At 37.5% G+C, this 24,867-nt stretch overlaps 1 pseudogene; it reads right to left on the reverse strand.

Moving 5' to 3' along the window:
• Positions 1-24,867, reverse strand: part of LOC103206476 — a 166,367-nt pseudogene that overhangs the window by 45,971 nt on the left and 95,529 nt on the right.

Below are 24,867 nucleotides of genomic sequence, written 5' to 3' on the forward strand. Positions count from 1 at the left end.
TCTTTTGAATTCCTTATCAGAGAGTTCCAATGCTGCTTCTTCCTCAGGGATGTGTTCTGGGTCTGTATTCTGTTCCCTTGTTTCTACCACTTTATGTTGCTTCTTTGTGTGGACTGTGATGGTCTGTTTTCTCCGAGGCATCGTGGTATTGTATTAAGATCTCTGTTAATTGTTTTTGAAGAGCATCCAAGAATGATTAAGCCTCTTCTTGGTGGTTTTTTATCATTTGCCCATTGGTGGAGCAGGAGGTGCTGGCTCTTGCTCAGTAAGTTAAGTTGCAGGAGGTTTGGGTGTACTTGTATCTTATGGGGACTGTTGCCATCTCCCAGTCTGTTAGGCAAAAATTACAATTGAATAACCATCAAAAAACTAAAAGCACATGGACAAAAAATATACCCTGAAATCACACAGGACCAGTAACCCCAAAAAGAGAAAAAGGGGAAAAAAGAAGAAGAAAATAGGTAAATCTGCAATATCTGGGGATAGGTCACTGAGAGGAAAATGGTAGAAAAGGAGAATAATGAAGAAAGAAAAGAAACAAACAAACAATGCAAACAAAACAAAACAAAACAAAACAAAAACCAAAAAACCCAACAAGGGACATGGTTAACCATGAATGAGAGAGATAGAGAAAAAAAAAAAAAAAAAAGTGTAAACTAGGTCCTTTTCAGTCATGCAGTGTAGGTCCGGATAGTTCTTGGGGTACTGGAAAGCAGAACGTCTTCCTAAGCCCCTGGAATCTGGTAGAGGGCTGTCTCTTTAGGTTGTCTCTAGCTGCTGGTTATGTGTTGATTTGTTTTGTCTTGGTTTTATGGTTTAATATTTTGAAAAGGTGAAGCTGGTGTGTTTTATTTTATTATTGATTCAGGTGTGTTGAGTTGCTCTGCTGTTTTCTTTGTGATGGTGGAATCACTGTGTGGAGTGTGGATAAGTGTTTCTGTTTTTCGTAAAGAGGGTTTAGAGTTTGAAGCGAATTTTTTTATGATAATTGGTTGAATATAGTTTCTTCTATTGAATGAGTGAAGTTATTGGCGGAGAATGTGGGAGCAGAAGAAGGAAAGCTTGGTGTGGCTAGAGTCAGTTTCTAGAGCTTTGAGCAGGCTATTATTGATGATATATTTATTAAAAAACCACGGCTCAACCTCAGGGAAGATTTCTATTTTTAGGGCATCACGACTTTCTGCCAATTTCAGACACACTCAAAGACCCCACCTCCGTGGCCCCACAGCACCAAGAACGGCTCCAAGGCAGATTTCCCGGGACTGCGGTTTCTTCGCTCTCCCTGTCCTGTCTGCCCACAGTGCTGATGCAATCTTGCCAGACCGCTAATAGCCGGCTCTGGAGTTTGTCTGTGATAGTGCCCACCTGCGGCGCCAAAGATGCACGCAATTTCAGATGTGTTGGAGTTGGAGGAGTTACCTGCTAGTGACCTGTGGTCCCAATCTCTGTGTCAAAGAAAAGCACAATGTCTCCCAGTCTGACCCCAGCCCACTCTGTGACCTGCTGGGAGGGGAGGGAGCTAGCTTTCCTGTCATGACAGTGAGTTCTCTGCCGGTTCTCAGCAGAGATGCCCGTGCCTGTTAGCACCCAGATGAGCCCAAATTACCCAAAAAATCAGCTGTTGGAGGCAGGTCTTTGCTGCTGCCGCTGCCCACTGGAATATTAGAGTGGTTGCTGGTATGCTGTTGTTATAAGGTGTCCTCCTTCTTGGCTTGGGGATCTCAGGTGGCCACCCTTGACTGGCAGACATTGACTGCCCCAGGAATGTTTCCAATGCCTCTCTTGGGTGTCTGTCCATCCTTCACCAGCAGCTCTTTCCTAAATAATCCCCCTGTGCCTTTCCTCTAATTCTGCTCTTCTGTGTTTGGTGCACTCTGATTCAGTGAGCTGTTCAGAGCACCAAAGTTCCTAATTCAAACTGTTGTGCCTAATTTTCCAAGACCTTAGATGCCAGAGGGAAAAGAAAAAAGCATGCTGCTGCTCACTGGTGAGACTCCATTTTGAATAAAGAGAAAAGAGATTTAAGAAATACCAGGAGGTTAGCTCAATAGGACTTTAATGATCACTGGCTGGGGGAGATGAGGGAAGATGCACAAATCTAGGTTGACCACCGGAGTTATAGATGCATTGGTGCTGTGAGCTGCAGGAGTGCTGGAAACTGCCTGCCTTCAAGTGGGTCCTATAAAAACAGGGAGTAAACTTAACTGAATTGTTTGGATGGAACTGGGAGGAGGCTGAGTCTTACCAATTGGTGACAGGGAGAAAAGTCATGGAAAGTCTGGAGAGTCAAAGAAAGACTGAGGATCTATTCCAGGTTGAAGAAAACTAAAGAGACCTGTAAGTAAACACAGTCCATGATTCTGAACTGGATCCTTTGCTATAAAGGACACTTAGACAAGTGGAAAAACCTGAAAATCACCTGAGGATTAAACAGTATAATGTATGGATGGCAATTTTGATTGTATTTTTGTTATGTAGACAATCCTTGCTTGTAGGAAATACTCAACAAAGTATTCAGGGGTAACGGAACATCAGCAATTTACTCTCAAATGGTTTTGGGGAAAACGTTTTTTGTAGTAAATTTGCAACTTTTCTCAATTTTAACAGTTTTCAAAAGATAATGAAAAAATAAACTGAAAAAGTGAAAAATCTAGAAAAACCATATTTCTCTATGAGGAAAGATCTATAAATCAGTGTTTAAAATTAAAATTATGGAAGATAGCACAATAGTCATAAGACCCTCTACAACCAAGAGATGAGAAACCAATTGAAACAGATATAGGAGGTTATCCTGGGACACTGAGCATCAAAGACAGGGATAAAGAAGTGGATTTAATACCAACAAATAAAAGAACCTGAAAGAAAACAATGAATAAAGAGACAAATGGAGCTCTGGACTATTGGCTGTCCTTACAGAGTGGCCATTTTTAACATTTCCAAGGGGTATTATGATTCAGCCAGCAACCTAAATTGGTTCCACTTGTTGAGAACTGCATGGGCAACCACACTGGTGGCTGATGACTAGAAAAGTACAATATTTCACTTTGTTCCCTTTGTACCCCACACTTTCTCTGTGAATGGAGGTGTGGCCATCCCCTACACCCATCCACCTTCTGGACCAGCAAGAATTCAATCCTGGTCCTGGCATCCTGCCAACAGCTTCTTTCTGGCCAGAAAGTAGTCCCAGCACTAGGTGCTTTGTTCCAAGACACACTTTGGGCCACTAGGAATTTTTTCTGAGACCTGGTATCCTATACCCAAGCCAGTTTTGAGGATGGTAGGTACTTTTTCTTCTGGGAACAGGATCATGCTCCCAGTTACCTTTAGAGACAGTAGGAATTCTGACTGAGACTGGATGCACTACCCACAGCTGCTTTTTGAGCAAGCTGGAACTCCCTCTCCAACCAAGTGGCTTGCTCTCAATCACCCTTTGGACTGACTGGAACTTTTTCTGGGTCCAGGATTACTGCTCCTAGTCAGCATCTGCATCATCAGGAATGCATCTGAAATCAGGTACCATGCCTCCAGTAGCCTTTTGGGTAGACAGATAGGAATTAGCTCCACAATCAGCCACCCTGCTCCCAGAAGCATTTTGAGCTGGCAAGAACTTTTGCTTGGTGCAGATGCCCTACAACAAGTGCCCTTTTGAGAAATCAGGAACTTTTTCTGGGAGTAGGGGCATAGCACCCAGCTTCATTCCAGGACAGCAGGAACATTTTTTTGTTTGTTTGTTTTTTTGGAGAAAAGACGATCTATCTCCAGCAGTGTTTTGAGCAGGCACGAATTCCTATGGAACCAGGTGCCTTGCTCCCACCATCAATTGGTCTGGGAGGAATTTTTTCCAGGTTCAGTTGTCCTGCTTCCAGGGATCTCCTGAGTCAACAGGAACTTTTCTTAGATCAGATGCCCTGCCCCCAATTCCCCTCTGGCTAGGCAGACACTAGGTACCAGGATCAGGTGCTCTGCTCCCTATTGCCTGCATGGCCAGCAGAAACTCAACTGGGTGTCCTGCTCCCTACTCAGTTTTGCTTTTAATGGATTGTTTTTATTCATTTTCCTCTCAGAGAAGGAAGCGATACAGGCACAACCTGATAAGGAATTCAAAAGAATAATAAGTAGGTACCTTCAAGGGACTGAGAGACAGATCAAGGAAAACACTGACAAAATCAAAGAAAACACAGATAAAACTCTGTGAAGAAAGACTGGAAGATAGTCATTCAAGAGGGTCAACAAATCCCAAACCAGACAGATGCCAAAAGAAAATCACCAAGACATATCATAATCAAACTTATCAAACCCAAAGACAAAAAGAACAGCATGAGAAAAACAAAAACTAATCTACAAAGAGCAACCAATAAGACTAAGCTCTGATTTATTGGCAGAAACCAAACAGGCAATAAGGTAATGTGATGACATACTTACAACCTTGAAAGAAAAATTGCCAACAGAGAATTATATACTTGGCAAACTGTCCCTCAGATATGGTTGCAAAATTAGTACATTTCCAGAGAAACAGAAATTAAGGGAATGTGTTAAAACCAGACCAACCTTGCAAAAGATACTAAAGGGAGCCCTTCAGACAGAGAACTAACAACAGCAGACAACAACTGATGATGAACAGACATGATGACATTACCCAGAAAACAATCCAGGTATAGAAGTATCCAAACTAAAATACTTTCAAGCAATAAGTGGAATCAGAGATATCAACTGGTAAATAAGAAAAACAACAAACCAAAAAGAAGGAATAAATAGTGCAGGTATAGAGCTTCCAAATGGAGAAGAAGTCAAGATGACTACAGGATACAACAGACAGTTCTAAGTTTTGGAAGAAAATGATAAATCACAGAGTAACCTCAAAGAAAATTAATTAACCTTCTCATCAAAATAATAAAGAGAAAAGGCACAAATAATTAGCAATACTAAAACAACAGCAACAAAGGAAATGATAACAAAATTCATAAACCAAATGATCTCAGAACAGAAAATTATATACAACAGAGAAATCAGCAACAATACAAAAAATATAACAAAATGACAGCAATAAATTCATAGTTGTTGATAACTACACTGAATGTCAATGGATTAAATGCACCAATCAAGAGACAGAGTTGCAGACTGGATAAGAAAACATGCCCCATCAATATGCTCTCTTTACAAGAGACTCAATTTAGACACAAAGACAAAAATAGACAAAAAAAAATTCAAAGGTTTGGAAAAAAATATATCAAGCAAATGGCAATCAAAAGAGAGCAAGAATGACAATATTTCTTTCTGATAAAACAGACTTTAAGACAAAAAATACCATAAGAGACAAGGAAGAACATTATGTAATGATTAAAGGGTTAAGTGAACAAGAGAACAAAACCATAGTAAATATTTACACACCCAAGGAAAGATACATAAATAAGACCAAAAGAACTGAAAAGACAAATAGGTAACTCCACAATAATAGTAGGAGACTTTGATATACCACTTCCAATGACAGAAAGAACCAGAAAGAAACTCAACAAGGACACAGAAGAACTAACTAATATAATCAACCAAATGGACCTTACAGACATCTACAGAGCACTACACTCAAGAACAGCACAATATTCTTTTGCAGTGTACAAAAAACATTCTCCAAGATAGATCATATGTAAGGCCACAAAGCAAGCGTCAATAAAATTAAAGACACTGAAATACTACAAATCATCTTCTCACATCATAATGTTATAAATTAGAAATAAATAATAGGAAGATCAAGGAAAAAAATGTAAACATAGAACAATCAATCACTGGAGATCACAAGGGCAGCATTTGCAGGAGAGAGCTCAGAGGGCAGGAATGTATAAGGAAGAAGGATTCAGGGAAAAGTTAACCCACAGGGAGGAAGTGGGAAGAGAGCTGTTACATTATAGGGATTGCAATCAATGTCATGAAACAAAATGTGTATGAACTGTTGAATGCAAAATGAATTTGCCTGTAAATTTTCAACTAAATCATAATAAAAAAATCAATGAATGAAAACTAAAATTATGTGTAATTTTGATAGCACAATAAGAATTGTAATACCTGTAAACACTGAAATGGACATAGCAGCAATATATCACAATGATGTCTGTCTAAATCTTTAGGTCCAGATATTGTGATAAAAATGTGAAAACATAAAGAAGTTATCAGTTAACTCCATTGAAGTATTAATGATACTTTGGTTGTTTAAGTGGCACATGAACAGTTGACAGCTGGGGCAGTTAGAGCATGTCAGTTCCCTAAGTGAGCCAAACAGTTAAAGTGCAGGGCTGCTGACTAAAAGGCTGGAGGTTCTAGTCTACCCAGAGATGTCTCATAAGACACCCCCGGCCTTCTGCTTCTGAAAAGTCAAGCAATGGAAGCCCTGTTAAGGACAGTTCTACTCTGACACCCATGGGGCTGCCCTGTGTCAGAACCGACTGAACAGGCAATCATTCTTGGGTCAGAGCCGACTGAACAGGCAACTGTTCCTAATTTTTGGTTTTGAGAATATAACACCCAATAATGCTGGTTTTCATTTGCAAAATCAGTTTTAAAAGTTAGTTACAGATGCTAAGAAATATAGTTTAAGATGCTTAAAAATGGTCATCAAACATACATGGCACAGAAATATTTTCCTTTAATAAAGATTTTCAACATGCCATATATTGAATGGCACACCATTAAAATATTATGTGAACAGCACAGTAAATAAAATGTTTGTATTTTTCTTTCAGATAATATTGTTTTCTTCTGTCTGTATGTTCTTGAAATGTTTGAAAATATTTTATTCCCTCCTTGGAAGTTGTAGAGGACAAGCTGTATACTCTAGCAGCACCTAGAAAGAAAAAGAAAGAATTATGTTTTCTAAAATAAGTCATAGCTAACTAAGAACAAGTCAGTAAGAAAAAAGTTGAGAACTTTATCAGTATTAGTAACATTGAAAAATACGTATCTATGATTATAGTACAAAATGAGATTACCATTAAAGATAATTGGCCATATTTGCACAATGAATTAATTATCATTGTGGTTAAATGTCAGGGCTTCTGGTTTTCTTATTCTTCATTCATTTACTCAATCACTATGTATGTGTAACGTACTACGAAAAGCAGTGGAATTACAAAATGTAAATAACATAGCCTACCTCTCAACAATTGTATACAACCACCCAAACAACAAAGCCAGGTGAACAGGCAATTTCATACAGAAATATATACAATGACAGAGATAGAAAGAGGGCTCTAAGGGAATGCATAGGAGGGACATCTATCCTCGTTTTATGTCAATATTATGAGCCTTTGGGTGGAGATAATTTGTAAGTTGATAACTGAAGGACAAGTAAAAACTATGCCAGAGAGAGGGAAGAAACATATGCAGAGGTAGAGGTTGGGAGGAACACTCTAGAATTATAAGGAGTCTAGTTTAACTAGATGCTGTACCAAAAGGGGAGAGTAACGTCAAGCAGCAAGAGAGAAGGCTGAATTAACTTGGCAAGAACCAAACGGATTTGAGTGTCTTTATTCCATGACAAACCAACCAACCCCACCGACAATGACTCGATTCTGGCTCACAGCCAGCCGCACTGGATTTCCAAGGTTGTGAATCTTTACAGAAGTAGATTGCCTCATCTTCCTCCCACAGAGCAGCCAGTGGTTTGAACTGCTGACCTTGTGATTAGCCACTACGCTACCAGAGCACCTTACCAGAGCTCCTTGGAATTTATTCTGAGGGTAAAAGGAAGCCAATGACAAAGTGAATGATCAGATTTAAAATGTCACCTGCCATGGGAGAGCTACTTGAATTATCATTGCTGACTAGTACTAAATTAGTCTCTCTTTTTGGTCTCATCACTAAAATAACATGCGAATTTGCTGATACATATGTTTTCTGAGAATAATTTCAGTGTAGAGGCTGAAAGTTCACAGGAATTGCAGAAGAAAAGGAAAACTATAGTCAAATACAAAGGGATCGACCAAACTTTAAAGGTTTTTTTTAAAGATATGGAACATGATGAAGATATTAGGAATAATTATATTCTTTATTATGAACATTTATGCTTTCCTGTCTTTCATTAGATGTATATAAAAGAAATATTTAACTAAGTGTCTATTATCCAAACAATGGAAGGATGTCATTTATTATTTAGTGTATTTCAGAAAACAGTACCCACATTTAATTCATGAATTTATCAATGTACCTGGTTTTACTTGCTTATCTTGATATTCCAAGTCCTGCTGGATCTAAAATAAGTCAAATCTTATTTATAATGTTGATGTTAATAAGAGACAATATAGTTAGGATTACACTTATCCTTAAAAAGGTGGTCATTATTTAAATAATACTTCAGAGACTAGACCTTACTTGGGAATTGATTCAACAGAACAATAATCACAAATTAAAGAAATTTCTTACTTATTTTCATTTTAAAAACCAGAGAAAGTTATTTAAAATTTTTGCTAAATTAATCTTAAAAAAAAAAAAAGCCAAATATTGGGTGCAATTATTTTTCTCTCCCCATCTGGAGCAAAGAAGAGTGAAGAAAATCAAAGATATGTGGAGACAATTAGTTTCAAGCACTAATGGATCACACAAACTCCAGCTTCAATGACTGAGACCAGAAGAATTGGATGGTGCTCAGCTTCTACTGGTGACCATTCTGAAAGATATCACAATAAAATGTACCCGATAGTGTGGGAGAAAAATGTGGAACAAAACTCAATATGTTAAAAAAAAAAAAAAAAGGTCAGGCTTACTGGACTGATAGAGACTGGTAGAACCCCTGAAAACTATGGTTTTTAGATGCCCTTAAGCCTGGAACTGAGCTCACCTCCCTGGATTAACTTTCAACCAAACAATAGACAGGTCTTTAAGGTGAATAATAACACCAGGGAGGTACACACTTCATAGAACAATCAACCATAAAAGATCAAAAGGACAGCATTCATCATGGATAAAGCTAGAAGTCAGGAAGGGATAGGAAAGAAAGACAATGTCAAGGATAAACAAGGGAGGAAGTGCGATACATTGTGGGGATTGCAATCAGTGTCACGAATCAAAATCAATCTGCTACATGAACTTTCAGAAATAACAATAAAAAGAAAAAAAATCCAAATATTGGCCTATTGAATACACATTATTTCAGAGAAGTGATGATTGATCTTATTGGTACAAAGAAGTTTAAATCATTCAAGTCATACTTTGCACTGAATGTGTTATTTTGCAATTCTTTGTAAAATATTGCCTTTCATAAAAGTTAATCAGTTTTTTTTATGTTATCAGATTTTTCCTTAAAAGTAAAATGAATTTTTCATTTTATACTTTTAGAAATTAAAAGCTTAAAGAATGTTCTGTGCTATTAATTTTTCAGCAGAGTTTTAAGTACATAAAATGAAGAAAGGGGTGTTGTCTTAATGTCACCTGAAAAATTTACTGGCAAAAATAATGAAGTGAAAATATTATAAAATCTGTCTTATGTATCTCTTTAACACTTTATTCATTTGAACACAAAGATTATAGGAAAATTGTTTGAAGGAAGATTAGAGGCAGCTTTCCAATTCAGTTTCTTTGATTCATGACTTTCTAGGATTATAAACAAAAATAGTCATATTCTGTTGTTGTAGTTTGCTGCTGTTGCATCAGGTCTGACTCATAGTGGCCCTCAATACAAGAGAAGAAAATACTGCCCAGTCCTGCACCATCCTCAGCCTTGTTGCTGTGTTGGTGCCCATGATTGCAGTTCCTGTATCAATCCATCTTTGATAGTTGGAGCTGTGTGTCAACTTGGCTGGACTACAATTCTGTTGTGGTTTTAAGCAGTTGTGATGTGGTTTATTCCCTTGATGGGATTGGATGTATATGTTTTGAGCAGCCAATCCATTGAGAGGGAGTTTCCCTAGGGGTGTGCCTTGCTTCCAGTATATTTATATGAATATCCTGGGAAAAGAGACAGTCTTCTGTGCATTGGGATCCTGCTGTGCTGCCTACAACTGTCCATGAGTGAACAATCCACAATTCAGCCTGGAGATCTTGTATTTGTCATACCTTGGAGTCAACAGCTGGGATACTGCCTGCCAACCTTAATCAGTCCCTTCAGCTGCATGAATTGGGAAAAGCCTCCAGCTTGATGTTTGATCCAAGAACTTGGGACTTACCTGCTTCTATAAGTGTGTGAGCCATTTCCCTAAGATAAATTTCTCTTTCTCTATGTGTATATATATAAGCTTTACTGGTTTTGCTTCTCTAGGGAACTCAGCCTAACACACCATCTCATTGAGGTCTTCCTCTTTCTTCCTGACCCTCTATTTTACCAAGCATGATGTTCTTCTCCAGAAACTGGTCTCTCTTGATAATAACACATCCAAAGTATGGAAGATGAAGTCTTGCCATTCTCCCTGCCAAGGAGCGTATCAGCTGTACTTCTTTTCCAAGACTCACTTGTTTGTTCTTCTGGCAGTCCATGGTATAGTCAATGTTCTTTGCCAACACCATAATTCAAGGGCACACATTGTTCTTTGGTCTTCCTTATTCATTGTTCAGTTTTCCTATGCCTATGATGTGACTGAAGATACCATGGCTTAGATCAATTGCACCTTAGTCCTCAAAGTGACATCTTTGCTTTTCAAAACTTCAAAGAGGTCTTTTGCAGCACATTTGTCCAATGCAATACCTTCTTGGATTTCTTGACTGCTGCTTCCAGGGATGTTGATTGCGGATCCAAGTAAAATGAAATCCTTGACAACTTCAAACTTTTCTCCACTTAACATTATGGTGCTTATTGGTCCAGTTGTGAAGATTTTTGTTCTACACTGAGGTGTAATAATTACTAAAGGCTGTAATCTTTGATCTTCTTCAGTAATTGCTTTAAGTCCTCTTTGATTTCAGCAAGCAGGGATGTGCCTTCTGCATATTGCAGGTTGCTAATGAGTCTTCCTCCAATCCTGATGCTGTATTTTTCTTCACCTAGTGCAGCTTCTCAGATTATTTGCTTAGCATACAGATTAAATAAGTGTGGTCAAAGGATGCAGCCCTGACACATAGATTTCCTGATTTTAAACCACATAGGATCCCATTAGGAGCTATGGTGGCACCATGGTCAAGGCATTTAGCTGCTATCCAAAAGTTCAGTGGTTCAAATCCACCAGCTACTCCAGGGTAGAAGGATGAGAATAATGATTTACAAACTTGGGAACCATAGAGGGCACTTCTACTCTGTCCTACAAGGATGTTATGAATTTGAATCAATATTGTGGCAGTAGGTTTGGTGTTGGTTAGCATCCCCTTGTTCTGTGCAAATATCATATAACAGCCTCTTGATCTATGTAAAGGTTCTACATGAACACAATGAAATGTTCTGGAATTATCATTCTTTGAAATGTTATCCATAATTTGGTATGATCCACACTATGGAATGCCTTTAAATAGTCAATAAAACACAGGTAAACATCTTTCTGCTTTTCTCTGCTTTCTGCCAAGATCCATCTGACATCAATAAAGACATTCCTCATCCCACATCCTCTTCTGAATCAGGCTTGAATTTCTGGCAACACCCTGTCAATATACTGCTGCATTAGTTTTTTAATATCTACAGCCAAATTTTACTTCAAATTTTAACAAACTGTTTGATAATTTCATTATCCTGTTGGATCACCTTTCTTTGGAATGAGCAGCAACATGGATCTCTTCCAGTTGGTTGCCGAGGCAGATGTCATTCCAATTACTTGGCACAGATAGGTGAACACTTCCAGTGTTGCACCCATGTATTGAAACATCTCAACTGCCATTTTATCAATTCCTGGAGTCTTTTTTTTTTTTTGCTAGTGTCTTCAATGGTTCTTGGATTTCTTCCTTCAATACTATTGGTTCTTAATCATATGCTACCTCCTGAAATGGCTGAAAATCAACCAATCCTTTTTGGTAACTCTTGAATGATAACTTTTTCTTTTCATAAATTAGGGCCAAATATTGAAACATTTTGAGTATATTTATAGTTAGATTTACCAACATAATTATAAAATGTATGGGAATATTTCAAACTATATTGCAAGCATCCCCATCTAGAGTATTATTAGTTAAATCTTATAAAATATGTTGTTGTTGTTCTTTTTATATGCCATCAATTCATCTCCAACTCATAGCGACCCCTTGTTTTGTTTCTGAGGCAGTATCACTATGGAAGTAGATTGCCCAATCTTCCTTCCAAGGAGTGGCTGGGGGGTTTGAATTACTAACCTTCTGGTTAGCAGTTAAGTGCCTTAGGTGCACTATGCCACCAGTATACTGAACATAATAAACACTATGTGATGATAATGATACTATGACAACAAATGGCCTTACAAAGTTTGATGGGAGCTCTGGTGGTGTAGTGCCTAAGCATTTGACTGCTAACCAGAAGTCTGGTGGTTCAAACCCACCAGCCATACTTCAGAAGGAAGATCGGGCAATCTATTTCAATAGTGATGTTGTTATTGTTGTTGTTAGGTGTTGTCGAGTCATCTTTGACTCATAGCGACCCTATGCACAGCAGAACGTAACACCACCCAGTCTGCATCAGCTCCACAATCCCTGCTATACTTGAGCCCATCTGCCATAGCCACTGTGTCAATCCATCTCATTGAGGGCCTTCCCCTCTTTTGTCGACCCTCTACCTAGCCAAGCATGACATCCTTTTCTAGGGAATGGTCCTTTCTGATAACATGATCAAAGTAGGTGAGACGAAGTCTGGCCATTCTCGCTTCCAAGGAGCATTCCAGCTACACTTCCTCCAGGACACATTTGTTAGTTCTTTTGTCAGTCTGTGGTATTTTCAGTATTCTTCACCAGTACCACAAATCAAAAATATCAATTCTTCTTTGGTCTTCTTTATACATTGTTCAGCTCTCACATGCATATGAGATGACTGAAAATATCATAGCTTCGGTCAGGTGCACCCTAGTCTTCAAGGAGACATCTTTGCATCTCAGCACTTGAAAGAGGTCTTTGCAGCTGACTTGTCCAGTGCTCTATGTTGTCTGATGTCATGACTGCTGCTTCCGCTGGCATCAATTGTAGAACCAAGCAATGTGAATTCTTTGACATTTGTTGTGATGCTGCTTATAGGTCCAGTTGTGAGGATTTTTATTTTCTTTATGTTGAGGTGTAATCCATACTGCACCTGTAGTCTTCAGTCTTCATCAGTAAGTGTTTCGAGTCAACTTTCAGCAAGCAAAGTTGTGTCATCAGCATATCACAGGTTGTTAGTGATTCTTCCTGCAATCTTGATGCCATCTTCTTCATATAATCCAGCTTCTTGGATTATTTGCTCAGCATATAGATCGAATAAGTATGGCAAAAGGATACAACTCTGATGCACTCCCTTCTTGATTTTAAACCATGCAGTGTCCCCTTGTTCTGTTCAAATGACAGCCTCCTGTCAATGTACATGTTCTTCATGAGTACAATTAAGTGTTCTGGAATTCCCATTCTTCTCAGTGTTATCCACAATTTTTTATGATCCATACAATCAAATGCTTTTGCATAGTAAATAAAACACAAATACACATATTTCTGGTACTCTTCGCTTCCAACTAAGATCTATCTGACATCTGCAATGATATCCCTTGTTCCACGTCCTCTTCTGAATCCAGCTTGCACCTCTGGAAGTTCTCTGTCAATATACTGCTGCAACCATTTTTGAATTATCTTCAGTAAGATTTTACTTGCGTGCAATATTAATGATATTGTTTGATAATTTCCACATTCTGTGGGATCACCTTTCTTTGGAATGGGTACAAATATGGATCTCTTCCAGTCAGTTGGCCAGGTAGCTGTCTTCCAAATCTCTTGGCATAATTGAGTGAGTGCTCCACTTGGGCATCTGCTTGTTGAAACCTCTCAGTGGGTATTCCATCAATTCCTGGAGCCTTATTCTTCACCAATTCCTTCAGTGCAGCTTTGACTTTTTCCTTCAGTATCATTGGTTCTTGATCATATGCTGCCTCCTGAAATGGATGATCATCTACCAGCTCTTTTTGGTACAGTGACTCTGTGTATTCCTTCCATCTTCTTTTGATGCTTCCTGCATCATTCAATATTTTGCCCATAGAATCTTTCATCTTTCAATATTGCAACTCAAGGCTTAAAATTTTTCCTCAGTTCTTTCAGCTTGAGATACTGTCAGTAGCGATACTGTCTCAGAAACCCAAAGAAGGGTCACTGTGGGTTGGATCTGACTCAATGACAGTGAATTTTTGTTTGTTTGTCTGTTTGTTTGTTTTGAACAAATCTAGATGTGAAAATAGGAAAACAATTCGGGTATCATGTTTCCCAATATTTTGAGAGTCTATTTTCCATAATGTTTTTGTGACATTAGTGTTACTCACAGGCTATATCAAATTAATACCCGATAGAGATATTTATTGAAATAATTTTATATTACCATTAATAAACACTATGTAAAACATAAATAGCATTTTTACATGACTTGGATTAAGGGACTACCAAATGTTATCTTTCTCCTCGAAACACTTTGGTTAAACATTTACTTCCTATTTGTAATAGCTTTGAGTACTTCTTTCTACCTCATTTGCAACAACTTACTGTCATCATACAGAAATTTTATTTAGAACAATGTTGTTGTTACTAGTTACTGTCAATTTGGCCCCCACTCAAGGCAGCCTCGTACGTTACAGAGTAGACCTGCTCCATATGATTGCTTTGGCCTGGTAGCACACCGGTTAAGCACTCAACTGTTAGCTGAGAGGCTGGCTGTAGTTTTGAACCTACAGGAGAAAGATCTGGTGATCTGCTTCCTTAAAGATTATAGTCAAGAAAACCCTTTGGGTCCATTCTACTGTGTTACATGACAGCATCCAACATCATCATCAGCAACAACAATCTTTATGGAATCACACTGCCAGGGCTTCTTTCCACAGGTTCACTGGTGGCTTTGAACCTTCAACCTATAGTTTAGCAGCTGATAGCAAATGGCTTGTACCACCCAGGTTCCTTGAGCAAAATAACTCATTTGCAAAAGGACAAATACTGTACGACCTCACTTACATGAAATAAGCGGTATGTAGAAGCCGGAGTTAAAATTCAGGATAGATAGGCTGATGTGAACAGTGAGTTTAATTTGAGTTGGGAAGAAATTTAGTTCAATATTCTGTGGAGACACAATGTTTTGTCATGAAAAAGATAAAGTTGTATGGATATTAATTGTTTTAGCTTTGATCTATTTATATAGCAATAGTAAGGGAAAGCACTATTGCTAAATTAAATTTGAGAAATAGAAACATTTCTTTTTTTTAAAAAAGTTATTGTGATGTAGGTGCAAATTTATAAAGCAGATTCATTTTACTCTTAACAGTTGATGCACATTTGATTTCACAGCTCCGATTACAATCTCCAGCCATGAAAAGCTCTCCTCCCATGGCCTCCCTGTCACCATCCTTGCCTCAGCCCTTCTTATCTATGCATTCCTATCTGTCCAGCTTCCCCTCTATGCGAATGGTGCCCTTCTGATGTCTCATGCTTGATTAATCTAAGAGGGCATCTCCCTAGGGTCGGTGTTCTGCCTGTTGGTCTTATAGAAATATTTCTTAAATAAAACATTAGAAAATATTTGAAAGTTCAGTAATGCACCCAAAATCCAAAACCAATGTAAAATCAATTTCCCATTTTAAACTGATTTACAAACATTTACTGAGGGAGTATTGTATGCCATACATTGTGTTAGCCATTGGACATGATCACAAATACTAGAAAAGCCTGGAACAACTAATGTAATAGTTACTATTGTAAAAACTCAAGGAAAGGTTTAGACATGGAAGGAAACTTTGTTGGTTACCAGGATGAAAGGGAAGGGGAAGCTAAATTCCTAGATATGTTGTGAGAAAGAAAAAAAATACGTATGTGTGTATATGTGTGTGTGTGTATACACATATATATATATATATATATATATATGTATATATATACGCATGTGTATGTGCATATATATGTGTATAGATATGTGTATATATGTATATATTTGTGTGTATATATATGTATATATGTATGTGTATGTCTATGTATGTATATATACATACATATATATATATCAGAGATTATTAGTGATTACCAGGGCTAGGAGGGAGGGGGCAGGAAGGTGAAGCTTTTGTTTGTGAGGCATTGAGTTTATGTTAATGATGGTGCAATAGTTTGGAAAAGGACATCAGTAATGGTGACAGAACATGAAAAATGGCATCAAAGTCCCTGAGCTGTAAATCAGGATGTTATGGTGGAGAATGTCTTGTTGTATATGTTAGTACCACAAAAAAAGTATGTGTGTGGGAGAAAGCCCTTGAGCATGCAAAATTTTTAAACCAGAAAAATTGTATCTTTTGTAAAATTGTTAGCAATATGTTTTAAGTTTGAATTATTAAAAAAAAAATTCTGTGCACTATAAAATCGACTGGTGATCTGTGTGTTCATGTCAGTTTTAACGTTTGTATTTTATAATGATATATCAATGGATTGGGACCTACCAATATTGTAAAATTAGTTTTGCTATACAACACATAAAGTGTCACAATTAGAGTGTGAAATCTGGAACTAAAAATTAGCAACATATACATGCACTGGTCTATTAGCACTACCATGATGTCAATGGTGAGAGGCATAATAAATGCTAAATATTATGCATGTGGTGAAAGCTTGCTTCAACAGACAGTACAAGGGAATCAGAGATGGAGAAATAGTTTATTATAATTGTTTTCTTTAAAGTAAGAGAAATATAAGAAGTTGAAAAAACAAACTGAAATTTCCATCTCTCTCTTGCACTGACAATTATAACCTTTCCTTAACATGTACAAGTCAATTCAATAGCTCACTCATTCACCAAATTAAACACAAAATGAAAAATATATCAGAAACCTGAAACCCAAGGGAAAAATATAGTGTAACAAACCACTGCCACGTTGGTCTGTGTGATGTCAGCTGAAGTCTGTAGGCTTGAGCTGGGAACAGGCATATTTCCTCCAAGAGTATGATCTGCACAGTGTGGTAAACTACTACTAACATTGCCACCACGAGGTGGCTGGGGGAATGGTGCTGGGAGTGTTGTAAGTGAAGAGCTGTCCTGTTGTTTTTCCATGGTAAGTCTGATGTTGATCTCTCCTAGCTGCTCGTTAGCTCTGTGAGGATTACACAAGACAAATAGTACGTCATTGTTCCCTAAGATTCCTAAATGACATGCAGTTTTTTAAAATGTTACCATAACGGTACATGGAATTTCCCATTAAACAGTGTCTTAATCCTGAAAATGTGTCAGAGCATATCCCCTGCATACAATTAGAGGTTCAAAATTGCTGTAAAGAAGGACATTTGTTTTCAGGGAATTTCTAACTAACAAGTACTTGAAACAAGGTCGGAAGGGGACAGAAATAGCTACTAGTGTTGTAGATGGAATGGCAAGTTAAGATGCCATTAGAGGTGAAGATGCCAGTAGAAATATTTGCACTTAGTAAGCCACTTTAGAGATGAGGAAAATCATCCCCCAAATACATATTTTCAATCATTTGCTTACTTAACCCTTGTACCTTTCTCCATTAACTCAGAGAAATTAAGGACTTGGCACTGAGGAATAATTCAGAGCAACAAGCTCTAGGGGAGAATGAGATAGCAGAACTGGTAATCAAAAAGAACTAAGAGCTCCAAAGGCAATTAGCTCAAAACATTGCTACCAAGGCACTAGAGGTGTGACCTGCCCTCCCTGTCTTCCACCCGACCCCTCAGAGCAATCAAGGTATTATTTTCCCCATTTGATGAATTATGGCTTTGTTAATCTTTCATATGTATGCCTTCACATATTGTAGAGCAGACAAACAACAAAGGATGGTTTGTCTCAAAGCACCATCTAGAGATAATATCAAAAACCAAAAAGTTCATTATAAAGGGCCAGAATGTGCTGAGTAGCAGCACCTGACTTCTGGATTTAAGTTATGTTGTGGCTGTCAGGAAGAGGCCTTGGTAGCACAGTGGTTAAGTGCTCAGTGTTTACTGAAGGGTTGGCAGTTTGAACCCACCAGCTGATCCACGGGAGAAACATGAAGTCATCTGTTTCCTTAAGGACTATAGCTTTGGAAACCTTACAGCACAGCTCTACTCTGTCCTATAGGCTTGCTGGACAGCAATGGGTTTGGTTTTCACTTTCTAGTCACTTCTGACTCACAGCAACCCCATGAGACAGAGTAGCACGGCCCCTCAGGGTTACCTTGGCTCTCACCTTTCCTGAGGCAGATTGCCAGGTCTTTCTTCTGTGGAGCCACTGGGGGGTTCCAACTGCCAACCTTTGGATAAGTAGCTGAGTGCTTTAACATCTGCACCACCAGGGCTCGTCTTCTAAAAAGGAGTTCAATTTGTTAATATTTCCCCATAAGAGGAATGCTGACAATCAACTTTATAATAATATAAAAGCCGTCTAAGTTTTAAATCCTCAAAAATAATTGGCTTTTAACTGGCAGATCTGGTTTACTGCATGAGAGTATTAAAGAAACAATAATCATAAAGGGGAGAGATACTAACCATCCCAGACTAACATTTTAAAGGTCAGTTCACTTACTAACACTCTTTTTCAAAGTTGTACTGTCTGGTTAGTTTTCATTTTTTAGTAACAACATGACCATGGCTCACTTAAAACTATGTGTTAGAGGTGTTTTGGAGCTAAATTTGATTTCTATGGTTCTTTGTATTGACTTACTTTTTTAGTTCCTTTATCAATGTTTTTCTGACTTCACGTTTTTCTACGTGGAATTGTTGATATTTGTCAAATTCTGCTTTGCATTCTTTTTGTGAATTTTGAATTTTAAAGACTTTATGTTCTACACTTTTCATTCGTAGTTCCAACTGATTTCTCAGTGAAACTTTTTCTCGTAACTCCTCTAAGTTTTTTTGAGAGACTACTTGAGACTAAAACGAAAGGATAAATTTTTAAAATAATAATAACTTGAATAATTACAATGTATTTGTTTGCTTTAGTTCTTAGTGATACATAGAGATTCTAAATATGTAAAAAAAAATAGCTGAAGTTGAAAATATTTCTCATCTATGTTGACTCTGTTATACCTGAATTATAAAAAAGTTGATTCTTATACTATTACTCATGTAATTTGATAAGATCAAATCCAGTATGCTTTCAGGAAAACGTGGTCTATAGATGAAGCCAAGACCATGTGTTAAAAAGAAATACTATGTTATGACCTCAGAAAGTCTAAAATGCATAGCTTAAATTCCTTACAAATCTTAAAGATTAAAAGTCTTAAGGGCACTGTCTTACAGCAGCTTCACTGGAAGTCCAAGGTGGAGAAAAACGTATATTAAAAATAAAATCTGTGAGGGTGGCTACTCTAATGGAATGAACTGCACTAAATTCATAGGAAACCCACAAGATTTTATAGGGAACTGTAGCAGCAGAGCCACTGCTTGTTACCTTGGACTAAAAAGGGTCAAGACAGTTCAAAATGGAGAGGGTTTGGACTTTAGAAGTTCTATAGGGAAGAAAACGACTAACCTGCAGAAACAGGTCATTTTTTCTGAAAAGAAAAGTAGAACAAACAACACCGATTATATAGTAAAGAGCCATGGAAAAGAATTTTCATGATAGCTGTTGTTGTTGTTGTTAGGTGCTGTTGAGTTGTCTGCCACAAAAACAAAAAAACAAACTCACTGCCTTCGAGTGGATTTGATGCGTAGTGACCCTTCCTTGGGTTTCTGAGGCTGATTTAAGCACACTGGGTTTCTGTATCACTACAGAAGCAGATTGCTCAATCTTCCTTCTGAAGAGTGGCTGGTAGGTTTGAACTGCCAACCATCTGGTCAGCAGTCAGATGCCTTAGGCACTACACCACCAGAGATCAAATAACCCTTTTGTTTCCCAATCCTGCTCTCTCTCCCCACAGGAGGTATTTTTTCTAAAGTACTATGCTAATTTTTTTACATCATGTTAAAAAAAAAATGACCACAGTAGCACTGATGAAAATACCTACCAGGGACAGGGAGTGTTTTGCAAAACATGTAGAAGGTGTGTATGTTATTTGTGTAAAAATATGGTAAGTACCAAAGAACCTGCAACTTGTACCTGTATTTGAGAATTTCTCTGTTACTACAAATATTAATTTTCTCAGTAATATTAATATCTTCTGAATGTTAAAAAATTATATACAATTTCTCCTGTACCTTACTGCAGGTTTATTTGTATGGATAGATAAGACCATCTTGTCTTTATGTTCTACCACAATCCTTTTCTGTATCATGAAGATTAGCTTTGAAATTTTGAAAGTCAAATTATTCATTTCTCTTTTACCTGTCTCTAAACTGTTTGCATATTATAACCTGAGTTTGAAGTGCTGCACTCTTGAAAATTTTCTTTGAATGAACTGAAATGTATCTGCTGTGAATTTTGTACTGAGACGGAAAGTATAGCTATCTATTCCTTTCTATTTGTTGAAATAAAGAAAGATGGATACAGCAGATAGTAATTTTCAAGAATGGAGTATCTGTGCCAAGAAAATCAGCATAGTGTGACACCCAAGACCCAGGTCAAAAGAGCACTAATGTGAACTGCAAGATGAAGGAATTAGCTAGACTTCCAAAAGGAAAGTTGATAGCCCAGAGTCATCTTCTCCTCCTCCAATGGTGAAATCTATGGATTCTGTACAGTATAATGACTTAATAATAAACATAAGGAGCTCTGGTGGTGTAGTAGTTAAGGTGTTTGGCTGCTAACCAAAAGATTGGTGGTTCAAACTCACCAGTTGCTCGGTGGAAGAAAGATGAGGCAGTCTGCTTCCATAAAGATTTACAGCCTTGGAAACACAGGGGGGTCGCTATGAGTCAGAATTGACTTGATGCCAGTGGGTTAATAATAAACATAATGAAGTAAGTAGTAAACTGAGTCAGCTGATCCTGTGACCAAGATTTGATGGAAATGAGAGTGAAGAGATAGGCCCAGATGGAAAAACTAAAGATAGGAATGGAGAAAATAAAAGGAATAGATTTTATCTTTTTATTGTACTTAAGTCTGACTTCCCATCAACATAGAATGAGCAGGGCATAAGCTGGGTACAGGTTCCTTCAAGAAGCAAAAAGTTTCCACAGTGGTAAAATTAAAGATGGTTCACACACTGACTTTTATTATTTTAGTCAATTGATGACTGCATAAATAACATACAGTATATCCTTAGAAAGGAACACTTGTTGTTGTTGTTGTTATGTGCCGTCGAGTCGGCCCCGACTCATAGCGACCCCTCCTTGGGTTTCCGAGGCAGTATCACTACGGAAGTAGGATTGCCCAACCTTCCTTCCGAGGAGTGGCTGGTGGGTTTGAACCGCCAGCCTTCTGGTTAGCAGTCAAGTGCTTTAGCCACTATGCTACCAGAGCTCCTAATGAGAAATAAAAAGAAATGAAATACTGATACTTTCTGAAACATGGATAAATCTGAAAAATAGTGTGCTAACTTAAAGAAGCCAGTCAGAAAGGACCACATATTATGTGACTCCACTTCTATGAAATGTGCAGAATCGGCAGATCTATAAAGCATAGAGACAAAGAGTAGACTGGTGGTCGCCTAGGCTGAGGGACAGGGGGTGTATGCTGGGGCCTTCATTTTGGGATGATTAAAATGTTCTAAAATCGATGATTTTAGATGGATGTGGTAATGATTGTACAACTCTGTTAAAATACTAAAAGCCATTGAATTGTACTCTATATTTTTATTTTGGGGTTTAGGCATCTTCATTCCATACTCAAGTTCTGGACTGATGGCTTGACTGGGTGGAGAATTGTGATTTGAATATTATGCTTATGCAAATATTTGAAATCTCTCTATCTTTGGGGCTCTTCCATTCCTAATGCTGTGTCCAACAGGATCACTTCCATCTCGTGTAATGAGCCCCTTAATTCTCCAATCTCATGTTTTACTCTGTACTTTAAATGAGTGGATTATGTGATATGCTAATTATATCTCAATAAAGCTATTACAAAAAAAACGTGATTTGGCACTCATGATTTAGGTCCTATACAATGTACTTTGTGACTGTGGACTATTAGCTAGGGTCAAGATGTAAAAGAATCACATATGTTACGTGCCACCCCAGTTTTCTTTAACCTTTTATTGTGATTTGGATGGAAATTTACATAACAAATTGCTTTTCCATTCACAGTTCATACACATTTTATTTTATTGAACTATATCAATAAGCTCTCTTTTTCACTGGTATCAAGTTTATAAAATGAGTAAAATAAAATTATTTCACTGCTGAAATCACTGAGTGATTTATATTTCCCCAAATTAAGTGATGTTGGCCCAAAACTTATTAAAGATTACCTTATGTTGTTGAATGGCCATTTGAATATCCATGTTAGTTTTATTTGTTCTTAAATCTGCCTGGGCACACATACCTCCATTTTCCCAGTCATTTATGTTCTTTTTTGGCATATCTAACAGTTCCTTTAATCTGTAGGAATGCATATAATGAGTAAGTCAAGGCCTTTAAGACTAAATACTTAATAATTCTTTAAACAGATATTCTAGTCTATCATCTTGGAAGGAAGATTAGGCAATCTCCTTCCATAGTGATACCGCCTCCTCAATCCAAGGAGGGGTCACTATGAGTTGGATCCAACTTGATGGCAGTGAGTTCTAGTCTATCATATAAGGGAATCTATAAAGTATGGTCTTCTCCCATATGTTTCAAGGAGCTCTGGTGGTATAGTGCCTAAGGCATTTGACTGCTAACCAGAAGGCTGGTGGTTCAAATCCTCCAGCCACTCCTCAGAAGGAAGACTGGGCAATCTACTTCTGTAAAGATTTATCACCTCAGAAACCCTTGGTCTCTTTATGAGTTGGACTCGACTTCACCGCAGTGAGTTTGGTTTTGGCTTGTTTTCTCTTATATTTCAAGGTAACATTGTGTAAAAACATGTGTAATTATATCATAGTGATAGTTAAATAAAAATAAGAAGAAAACTGAAAATATTATTAATATCCACTTTACTATGTTAATAAATACCTTAAGCTATTATTAAATAGTAGCTATAAGAAACAGATCAGTATCTAAGGTTAAGAAGAAAAGCATACTTACATATGAATGTTTTGAAAAGATATAATAAGATAGTTAAAGTGTTAACCACAGTCTACAAGAAGGAGAAAGTACATATAAGAAAACATCAATAAGATTCTTGAGATTAGGGGAAAAAAAAAAGGAAGGGAAAAATCTTTGAAAACAGAGTGAGGAAAAAGGAAACAGAACTTTAGAAGAAAGGAGATAGTGTGTGACACTTTCTTATTAACTGTGAAGAGATGTAGAGATTTTTTGCTAGGGCAATGTTAAGAAAAGACTTGGAATAACAATGAAGAGAAAGAATGAAATGGGAGGAAAAATATTGATCAGATTTGAGAACAAGTTTAAGGACTCAGCAAAAAAAAAAAAAATGGTGAGGAAGCTATTCTGGATGCTTCAAAGACATGAGGAATATTCCTTTTTCTTTATCTGGCTGGTAGAAATACAATTGTTCATTTTCCTCTTCTATAAGTCATACAGGAGCTCTGGTGGCATAGTGCCTAAGGTATCTGACAGCTAACTAGAAAGTTACTGGTTCAAACCCAGCAGCTACTCTGCGGAAGGAAGATGGGGCAATCTACTTTCATAGACATATCACCTTGGAAACCTAAGAAGGGGTCCCTATGAGTCGGATCCGACTCGAGGGCAGTGAGTTTGTTTTTTGTTTTTTTGTATAAGTCATACATATATTTACTTATGTATGAAACATTTTATAGATTAAAAAAGAAGGCAGAAAGGAAATAGAAGCAAATCAAGCTTATTTTTGATGTTAAAAAATGATACAGATGAGTGTTTAGACACTTAAATAGTACTGAAGGGAAGAATACTACTAAAAGGAAAGCAAAGATATCTTGCAGAAATACTAATTCCAGGTAGAAAATGAAGAGGGCAGTTGACATACACAAACCAAAACCCCCTGCCATCAATTCGATCCTGACTCAAACTGACCCTATAGGTCAGAGTAGAACTTCCCCATAAGGTTTGCAAGGTTGCAAATCTTTAGGAAAGCAGACTGTCTCATCTTTTTCCCTCAAAGTGGCTGGTGGTTTCAAACTGACAACCTTGTGGTTAGCAGCTAAATGTGTTAACCACTGCACCACAAGAGCTCCTTATTATATGCAAAAGGCATTAAAAAATGTTTGAGATTGGGATGTGAGTTCCTAAAGTAAATTTTAAAATAGAATAATTTGTTTAATTATGAAAATGTAGGCATAAAACAAAGTTGTATTTAGGTCTCCATAAAGTAAAATTAGAGCTAACTCAATAATTTCACATATAATAGAAGTGATCTGAAATATTAAAACCTTACCTAGCAATTTCTCTTTCTAAATTAGTGTTTGTCATCATTTCCTGCTCCAAGCTGTATTCTAGAACTTGTTTATTTATTCACTCCTTCTCATCTTGATACTTTAAAAAAATAAAATGCAAAACAAAGTTATTTAAAAATATAGAGAGGCTCATTCTTCCTTTTGTAAAATACATTCTTGATGAATTCATGAGTCATATGTGTGTAGACCAGAGTTACTGGGTAGCACAAACAATTACAGGATCAACTACTAGCTAAAAGGTTAGTGGCCCAAGCCCCCGCCCCCCCCGCCCAGAGGCCTTGAAAGATAGGCCTGGTGATCTGCTACTGAAAAGCCACAACCTTGTAAACCCTACAAAGAGAATTCTTGAAGATGGCGGACTAGGCAGAAAGACTGCACAGATCCTCTTCAACAAAGAAAAGGGAAACCAATTAACAGACACAGAAGATAATCCTGGACCCCTGAGTCTTGAAGGGAAGGATATAGA

This window comes from Orycteropus afer, unplaced genomic scaffold, assembly GCF_000298275.1.
Source record: "Orycteropus afer afer isolate SDZICR_OR568_19922 unplaced genomic scaffold, OryAfe1.0 scaffold00319, whole genome shotgun sequence".
NCBI classification, from domain to species: domain Eukaryota; kingdom Metazoa; phylum Chordata; class Mammalia; order Tubulidentata; family Orycteropodidae; genus Orycteropus; species Orycteropus afer.